The sequence below is a fragment of the Centroberyx affinis genome, unplaced genomic scaffold (genome assembly GCF_046629955.1).
Source record: "Centroberyx affinis isolate AG114_WGS23_722 - 3 ecotype Tasmania unplaced genomic scaffold, CSIRO-AGI_Caff_v1 ptg001650l_1, whole genome shotgun sequence".
Taxonomy (NCBI): Eukaryota; Metazoa; Chordata; class Actinopteri; order Beryciformes; family Berycidae; genus Centroberyx; species Centroberyx affinis.
Window position 1 is genome coordinate 12,501 of NW_027280081.1, and position 9,664 is coordinate 22,164.

Sequence of the window (9,664 nt, forward strand, 5' to 3'; positions counted from 1 at the left end):
TAAGCATGCTTTCCAAATCACTTGAAACTTCCAGTGAAAGGATTATGTAACTGATAGCGCTTTAGATAAATATTTGCATACTGGAGATCTGAGGTAATGCTTTAAGTGTCACACGTTGTTTTGCAACAAGTTTGGCAGCCAGTCACCCTCGTTTGACTATTTTGGCCTGTGCCAGTTCAATGGTTGAATTTTTTAAACCACCAGCCACTGCCGAGTTTCTCTATCCTAGTAAGCTGCAGCATTTCTCACACTCAAGCATCCAAAACACAACAGCAAAATGTGAGAAAAGCTCTGGCGAGTCTCACCGTTCTTCCTCTCCCGCAGCGGCAGCAGGTTGGGAGCAGGCTGAAGCGACAGCTCCTGAAGCTCATTGGTCACCGCTTCGCTCTGAGGGCTGGGGGCGGAGCCTGTCGTCCCGGCGACTTCCATGATGCCGGGATTTGGCCCCTGCCCCTTCTGTGGGTCTAGCGTCGCCAGGGTGACAGAGAGACCTGCAGCAAAGAAATCAAAAGTTTAATGTCTAATGTTCATGGTATGAAAGTCTCTGCATTGAGAGACAAGTAGTACGCATTACCCATGACCCTCTGCTGGAAAAGCAAATTTATGACGTTTAAGTCTCCATCATGGTTGTATGATGATTCGTCAGTATATCAGAATATCATACGTGTTGTTTCTAACTTATTTAAGTCTCCATTGTGGTTGTATGACCATCAGTTGGTACATTACAAGAAGCAGCTTTAAAGGTTGATTTTCTGCTGCTGCTTGGTGTTTTGGATGTATCCCGAAATGAGGAGCGCAGCCAAACAATTTGGGTTGTGTTCTGCAAAGTATGCAATCTTTGCTGATGAGGAAAACAACAACATTAAATTTCCAAGTTCCCCTTCATCTCATCTATACATTATACAACTCGTTTCTTCTGTATCTCCATGCTCCGGCAGCTTTTATCTGCTCATTATCACACAACAAGCCCAATGTGAAGCGGAGGCTCCCTGTACATTAACCCACTTATTACACAGCTGCTCAGCACAGACATTAATCATCTGGCACGAAATACTGAAGAGGATTTTATTACAAGCTAAAGTAATTTACAAGCTTTTTATTCTATTTATTTGTTTATTTGACAGGGACAGTGCTCAATAAATATATTGTGCCAGATATAGCTGTAGCTGTAAGTTAATTTCCATCTGTAGTCCCTTTTGCCCAAAAAATACTTCAGCAGGACTGTCACCATAGAAACATCTACAGTATAGCTGGCATCTATGGGGTGCACTGTAGCAGAACTGTAACTACAGAAACACCTGTAGCTAGCATCCATGAGGCACACTGTAGCAGAACTGTTACCATAGCAACAGGAACACATCCGGTAAGATTGCTGTTCAGCCTGTAACCACCAATCAACAGTTTTGTGCTCTCAGAATGAATAAAAAAGTAATAATGGATCTACATAGAAACATCGTGTCAGCAGTTAATTTGATTAGGAATCAACAAAAGAAATCAACCAGACTTCCTGACTGTGAAGTGATTAAAGGTGAAACAGCGGTCTGTTATGTGAATCCAGTAATAACACACCTCAGAATGTGTTGACTGGCCAATCAGAACTAAGTATTCAACAAAGACGTGTAATAAATATATATCTAAATGGTACCTGGAGCACTTCAGCAGGCTACAACACGTCAAAAAGCCAACACCGGAAAAGTGAGCACCTCTCTTGTGCAATTATGGAACTCTCAGACAGACACACACACACACACACAAACACACACACACCCACACACACAAACACACAACCAGGGTAAGAGGAAGAATGCAAGGCTGTAGGCTAGGGATTAAATCAGCCATCAGGGAAGAATTCGCATGTTTGTGCTTTTACAACTGTTGCTGTGGCCGCTGCTCTAAACAGACAGTTTTCTTTTTTTCTTCTTCTTCTTTTTTTTTTTGACTCTTCGACAGTCGCGACACGTTTCCCGGATCGTCCGACAGCTTCATCTCTGAGGTGGACTGCACAGGCCCGGCGGCTCGGGCTCGGACGGCAGATCACTAACGGTTGTTTACAAAGCCAGGGACAGGCTACCCGCCGCTGCGCTGTGTGCTGATCTCTCTCTGCAAATGTGTGTTTTCTACCCGTGGGGTTCTGGCTGGGATTCTGTCATTACTGCACAGCGGGCCTGAAAACAATGAGGCAGTGTTGTCTGACATGTCACTCTTCTCTCTCCCAATCGAACGCCGGCGCACACACACGTCTGTGTAGCGGCACACAAACCACATGAGAGTAAACGCTCACTTGATCTAGCTGGCCTCCGGATGTCTGCGAGTTCCACCTTGTTAAATTTAAGAATTTTTAAAGACCTTTTGCAATGCCCATTAACATGAAACATCAGAGCAATTTCGCAACTGAAATAAACATGAATATGACAACATCTGGATGTAGGTCTGTGTGACTGTGCTGCCTTCTCTACAGGAAGGCAACTTCTTTCAAACCTTAAAGACTGAATTTAAGGTTTAAAATGCTATATTTATTAAGTGTATTCAAGATCTATTCAGGCCTTGAGTATAGATAATATGATTTAAGACATCAAGAGATTGGATGTATGGTGGCATATAGCGGGCTTCTAGTCCTCAGATGTGGATCTGGCAGCAGCACTAACACTGGTTCAGACCACAGTGTATCTCGTCAGAACCACGTCCAAAACATGACTTCTTTCTGCTCAATCTACTTTAGGTTTTCAGGTTTCTTTTGTGCCTACCAACATTGGCAATACCATGTGGTAAGCCATTCAGGCTTGAAATGTTATTAACATTCAAATGAGTTCATATGCGTTTTGTTGCGTAACATCCCTAATGGGAGACATCCCACAAAATACTGTGTAGTAAAATAAACAGGCTCCAAGCACAGAAATGTGCCTAAATATCAGGTTTGACTCGTCCCAGTGTGCTGGAGTCTGCTTAAATCAGCTGATATCCTTCAGTGCAACTGTGGTGACTTAGTCACAGACTTTACCATTACATCGTCATGACAGCAGCAGCTGGCCAATCCTCTGCGATCCCTGTTAATCTAATTGACCCCTATGCAGGAAGAGCTATAACTTAGTAGCAAAAGTGTTTACAAGTCAGTATTGCATGTTCATTTTGAAATCACATATTAGTTGACAGAGTTTGACCATAACACAGGGAGTTGCAGGCTTCTCCATTCAGACTGACAGAGAAATGAAGGAAAGGGTTTAGTAAAAGAAGGATATAACATGGCAGTGAAATTCAGTGGTGCCACAATGCAGCAGTCATTCAATCAATAATTGAGGGTCACAGTGCTGCAATATGACAAAACGTTTACATAGTAATTTCACTAATAACACTGGCTACCGTATTACTAGCATCTTACATATTTACTTTGTAACCTTGCTAGCTTGTGTGATTTCATGGTGAGATAATGCATGCAGTGGCTTTAAGACAACATGTGATTGTCATCACGGTGCAATGCATCACTTTGAGATACAAGTCTGCTGACAACAGATTCAGACCATGGGACGCTATGTGTGGTTTATATCTCTGCAGCTGCAAATAAAGTGATTCCTCAACTATGAGGTGTCTCGTTACTCCGTCGAGCCAATTCCCGTAAGAGAGCCGGGGCACAGTCTTAGTCATCGCCACATCTACAGTGAGCTGGATATCAAGTTTTCATACAGTAATTTAACCAAATTAAACTCAATCCGACGACTGCTCACTTCAACATCTTGATTCTCACCTTCCCAGCAGCTCTCCGGTCCAGAGGGGTGCTGTTGAAACATGCACTGTCCATTGTACTGGTGCAATGCATGGGGGGAGGGACATTGTGTTCTCCAGCATTCCTCTCTACACGCCCACACTAGTCTCTCAGATACGTATCGCAACATGATCACACAGGTAGTACACACAGATACACACACCTCCCTCTGTCCCTCCCTCCAGACTGGCTGGTTAAAATGATGAATGGTGGCGCAGAATACAGATTTACTCTGGTGAAATTCATGCGGATAAAGCTTACGGCATTTGATGCAATGGGCTGATAAAACAGGCTTGCAGCCAAGCCTTATTCAGCACCTTTAAGAGTACTACCCATAATGAGCTTCCCAGCCAACACCAACAAGATAAATGAAATGGTTTCCACCAGACCTGTAATAAACTGGGCAAATGATAATGTGACAGTTTGGCAGAAAACTGGAGGCTTGTTGCTTACCTGTGCTACTAAATCTTTGAGAGGCGTTTTCCCATTTCAGCAGGACAGAGCTGTGAACGGTTCTGTAGGGGAGGAGAGCAGGAAAACAGAGCTTGAGGCTGGACAAGTCAACTCAGTAACTCTTTCCCTGCCAATCCCGTGGCTCTATTCTGGTCCTCTACTCTAGTATGGATTATGATACTGGGCAGCAATTTATCTGTAGCACTGTGACCAGGACAGGTGCTACAGGCTCTGATGTAGCTTCAAAGATTTCAATGGCATCGACAGCACTGGTAATTTGGGCTAGCCAAATCCACCTCGCAGGAGGCCTTCCCACAGATGTCATGGGGCAGCAGCCTACAGCTGTCACTGGCCAAAATAGACAGCCTAGCTAAGCTATTGTTAGCTTGTCTGGGTGGGAACTCACCCGAACAGTCAAAACGCAAGCAAAAGTAGGTTTCCCCAGTAAAAACACACCTAGACAACGTAACGTTATCATAGTTTCAGATTAGCGTACTTCATAACAGCAGTAGCACCGACTAGCTGCGAAACTGCTCGGCATCCGTGCTGGCTCCAGACAGGCAGACAGCCCAGACAGCTAGCTGCCGATAGCTCGCTAAGCTAGCCAGTCCTGCTAGCTGGCTGAACAGCACCAGTGCCTGTCTGTCACGCTGCGGATTTCCCTGATTAGGAGACTCGCTGCCGAAAACTAAGATAGAAAACTGACTTGCTATTTCATGCAATGACGCTATCTATCGGATTATTGTATTCTCGCTTACTTATCATGGTCGCTACTTTTTGTTGTTGTTAATTAGAGTAGACGCATTGGTCACACCGCCACTTCCGAATCACAAAGGAAACTTTAACCGGAAAGCCCTCCTCCGCTCGCGATGCGAAGCTCTCACTTCCTTAGCAACCCCTTGGCAACCAATTTGCCACTCTTCAGTAGTACTAACGGGAGACGATACAGCGGAGTCATATGTCTATATCAGAAACATATCCATATCCAATCATATCCAATATAAGCAGGTGTAGCATATCATTGCTTTCACTGTCTGAAAAGTAACTGAATGCAAGAATTCAAAGATGGAAACTTGTGTGAAAGCCCCTCCACCCCGTGGTCTCTGTCTCCACCTGGTGTTCAGTTACATGTACTGCAGGAGCGGCGGCTGCTGGCCTGTTAGCCACTCGGCTCAGGGTGCCAACAACTGTTTCTGGTTTGTAAACACCTGTCTGAAACTACAGTTCACTTTGTTCTGTGATTCGTCATCGTTTTTCCAATGGCAGTATAAAGTAATTACATTCAGTGTTGTTGCCGAGGCTTACCATCATGTTGTTATCGTTTTACCTTCATCTTTTCAAAGATATTGTTAATGATTTAGCAATTTTTACAACTCTTCAGGTTAGAATTACTAGCTAGCTGACAGCAACTGCCAACGTTTACTGCCATAAACTAGGCTATATCTTTTATAATCTATTTGGCTATGTTTGTTTTGTGTGACTGTCAGTTTGCTTATGTAACGTTACTTACAGACAGCCCAGGGCTACAGATGTTTAGTTTTGCAAATGCCAAGCTATCACTCTCGCTTATTTGAGCTTGTCTAAACTATTAGCCATGATACATTTTATGGTAACTTTAGCTAACTGCCATGGATGGCTGTTTGTATTGCATCCTTTCCTTGTTTAGCAGCGACCATATAGGCTAATGGGGGTTAAATAATGGGGTAAACTGGGGGTTGGTTAGATGAAAATAAGGGAAGTAAAGTAAGGGACATATGGTATTACACCCACAGAAACTGAGGCCAATCTGCCAACCTGACTGGTCAACTGAACCTGTATGTTTGTTCTTCTCAACTCCATCGACTGTGTAGAAGACGACTAAAGACAAGTGAGAGGTAAGTTAAAATCTACACTTAAATCAACAACTAAACTACAATGAAAAAGCATTGTCTATATTGAAAAACGGTGATTAGTCACATTTTGCAGTAATTAACAGAAGGATAGTTGTTGAACTCTGACACATAATATCTTCTCTGAAATGAAATGGCTGAAAAACGGAACACTGGCGACATCTAGTGGCTAACTACTGCACTACATCTACTGATCTTTGCTTTATCTAATCTTTAACCTGATCTTTGGGCTAAAATGACAGTGTATATGGGACGCCTGTGTGTCGGTGTACATCACTGATGGCTTTCTGTCTCCCTCCTTTTCCTCTCTCTCTCTCTCTCTCTCTCTCTCTCTCTCTCTCTCTCTCTCTCAATTCAATTCAGTTCAATTCAAGGTGCTTTATTGGCATGACAGTTCACAAACAAACAATATTGCCAAAGCATGTAACAAGAGATTAATCATCAATTAAATTATTAAATAACAAAAAAAATAAGTAACAGAAAAATAATTCCATCCCCTCCCATGTATTATTGTGTGTGTGTGTGTGTGTGTGTGTGTGTGTGTGTTTGTGTGCGCGTCTCTCTCTCTCTCTCTCTCTCTCTGTCTCTCTCTCTCTTTCTCTGCCTCTGTTTCACTTTTACCCCTGTCTCTCTCTTCCCCTCATCCCATCTTGTTTATCTGGTGTTTTCTTTTATTTCAAAGTCGTCCTTTGGAGCGATGTTCCCTTTCTCTCAGCTTTGATGAGGAGTCAAGACTGTGATTCTGCAGATTTGAATGCATAATATATTTGGGAGGAAAAAAAAATGCAAGTTGAGGAAAGTTAGCGGGTCAAGTAATGCTATTTTATCTCTTTAACATAATTTACAATTTAGCTTTATTTATCTAATTTAACTAAAAAATACCTCAAATCTACTTTAAAGGAATCAGGCTGTTTCTAAACCAGTGATTCTCAACCTTTTTCATATCAAGGACCCTAATCTAGTCCACATTAGGGCCACGGACCCCCATTTGATGAGATTTTGTCTCTCGGACCCAAATCTGAGAATATTTTTATTGTCAGATATGATTTTGTCCAGAATTCCATGACTATCTGTATTGTAGGTAGAGAGATAACAGTGAAACTATGATCTAAACAGTCATTCTTCTACATTCTCTAATTAACTTCGTCAATGAAATAATGCTGAAGTTTAACAATTCATCGATTTGCTGGGGACCCCCTGGAACCCCCACAAGGACCCCTGGTGGTCGCCGGACCCCACGTTGAGAACCACCGTTCTAAACAACACAGTGGATGAGAAGACGATAGCTGCTGTGTGGGCGGACTGGGCTGAGTGCTTTTCTTAAACCGCTCCGTTTGAATCCCCAAGACAACCCAGTCCACCCCTCTCTATCTGCTCCTGCTCTGCTTCCCAGTAGGAAAAATCTAATTATATCGCCCGTCGAGGTGAGGCTCGTTTTTCCCAGAATGCACCCCACCACAAATCTGCTGAGACACTGAGTTTCGACTGGGCGTGCGTGCACACAGAGGCGTGGGCGCGTTTATTTGAGAGGAAGACAGGGAGAGAGATTGGTATATAGACATGTATGTGTGTGTGTGTGTGTCAGTGTGAGCAGGGTGTGTGTGTGTGTGTGTGTGTGTGTGTGGGAGGGGGGAATTCCTACTAAACCCAACTAATTATTAAAGGAGAATACCAGTGTCATTTAGAGTCACAGCCCATTTACTTCTGTCTACATCTAGTTTACATTTCCCCCACCATTAGCATTAGCATCAGCATTTTTTTAAATACAAACTTTATGGTGTCAAACGTAGCTTGAAATTGTCCCGGCTAACAAAGGCGGCCTAAATAAAAAGCCATGGATGTGACAGTTAAGTGTTTTTTTGGGGGGATTATTTTCCTGGAGGAACGTAACGCGGCGCTGAGATAAAAACACTCAACTTTGACCGAACCAAGTGAAGGCTTCATGTTCACTGTGATGGATTCTGTCGCTCTGTGGAAGTTGTTTTTCATACTGGACAAGAAGAAGAAGAATGGCAGCGGATGTCTTCTTCTGAAGGGAGGAGAACGAGCGCTGATATCTGCAACTATGCTGACTGTGTGCAGACACCAGCGAAGAAGAAGAGAAAGGAGAGGGGAAACTAGACCATTGGCACAAACTTGGCACCAAAAAAACATTTCTTTTATCCCTTAAAGGCCTGTTTATTTTGCCCTGAAGCATCAGTAACAAGAAGCAGGGATGCTGGAGCGTAGCGGGGACAGAGTGAGTTCACATGCTTTGCGCTTTGTAATTGCGGCTGACCTGGTAAACATCACATCACAGCAAACCGCCAATCATCCCCCCGCGGCGCACGGCATGCTAATCAGCTAGCGGACATTGTGTGGCATGAATAGCATTGTGTTAAGCCAATCAAAGGGCTTGTTTTTGTGTGTCGGTGTGAGCAGAGCGCTGCAGTGTGTTATTAAGACAAAAAAAGAAACACCAGAGACAAAAAAAAAAAAAAAGCATTTGCAATTCAGAGCGGAGATTTTCACTACTTCTGCTCTGGGGAGAAGAAAAATAGAGACAGAGCCATGCTGCTACTACTACTACTACTACACACACACACACACACACACACTTTTTATACTTCTATCTCTAATGTCTGGGTCGCTCATTTGGCATCATTTCCATTTTCTGAGTCACATTAACTCATTAACTCATATTTTGAAATGTCACTTTCTGTGTCGGACTATCTTGGTAAAACTGAATAGAGTGCAGTCTTAATAATAATAATAATAATAATAACTTTATTTATATAGCACTTTTCTAAAAACGGTTTACAAAGTGCTTTACAGACCAGCATAAAGTCGTACAAGACGATACAGCAGCAATAAAACAACAGTAAATAGACGCAATGACACTGTAAGAACAATGAAAGAAGGAAACAAATAAAAGAAGGAAACAGTGGTAATAAAACATCAGTAAATAAAAGCAATGAGAAATGTCTTGACAATCAAATACAAAGTCACAGCTACCAATTCTTGTACTTTGTACATTTCCAAACACATTTTCAGGACCATTTCTGATACCAAATTCATTCCCAACACGGCCGTTCATGCTAAAAAAAAAAGAAAAAAGTGTGCGCTCATATTACAGTTAGCTGCGTTGAAGAAAAACGTCAGTTAAAAGCAGAACTCAATCTGTTTTCAACCTGGACTCTATTTTCCCATCTCCCATACTGATGGATTCTGACCAAAAATACATCTTGCCTGCCTGGTTCCGGCTCTCCAATACTGTCCTAACCAAAATAACCAATTTCTCTGCCCACAGTGGCTTCAATTCATAGTATTCTGTTACATCACCACACGGCTATCTCGGTGGGATAAATGGCATGTATTTTAGTGTTATATATATTTCTAAATATGACGTGGGTGGGTGTGAGGTTGCAGGGAATTCATAGAAACGAGCGAAAACCACAATAACACACGATCGTTAAATGGAGGGAGAGGTGTTATGACTGTAATGGGTCCTATTCCAAAATGGGTTTCTTTTTTTTTTTTAACTATATTGTTCCTCAAGGGCTTCTGTCCAAGGTAGTTATGGCTT

General features: G+C 42.6%; 1 long non-coding RNA gene across 1 annotated transcript; it reads right to left on the reverse strand.

The window, feature by feature from the left end:
• Window positions 1-311: 311 nt before the first annotated feature.
• On the reverse strand, window positions 312-5,050 carry LOC139651385 (uncharacterized). Its single transcript, XR_011695717.1, has 3 exons — window positions 4,969-5,050; window positions 4,211-4,272; window positions 312-491 (listed from the first exon to the last, which is right to left on the reverse strand). It is a non-coding gene; the product is annotated as an uncharacterized lncRNA (long non-coding RNA).
• Between the last annotated feature and the right edge of the window lie 4,614 nt (window positions 5,051-9,664).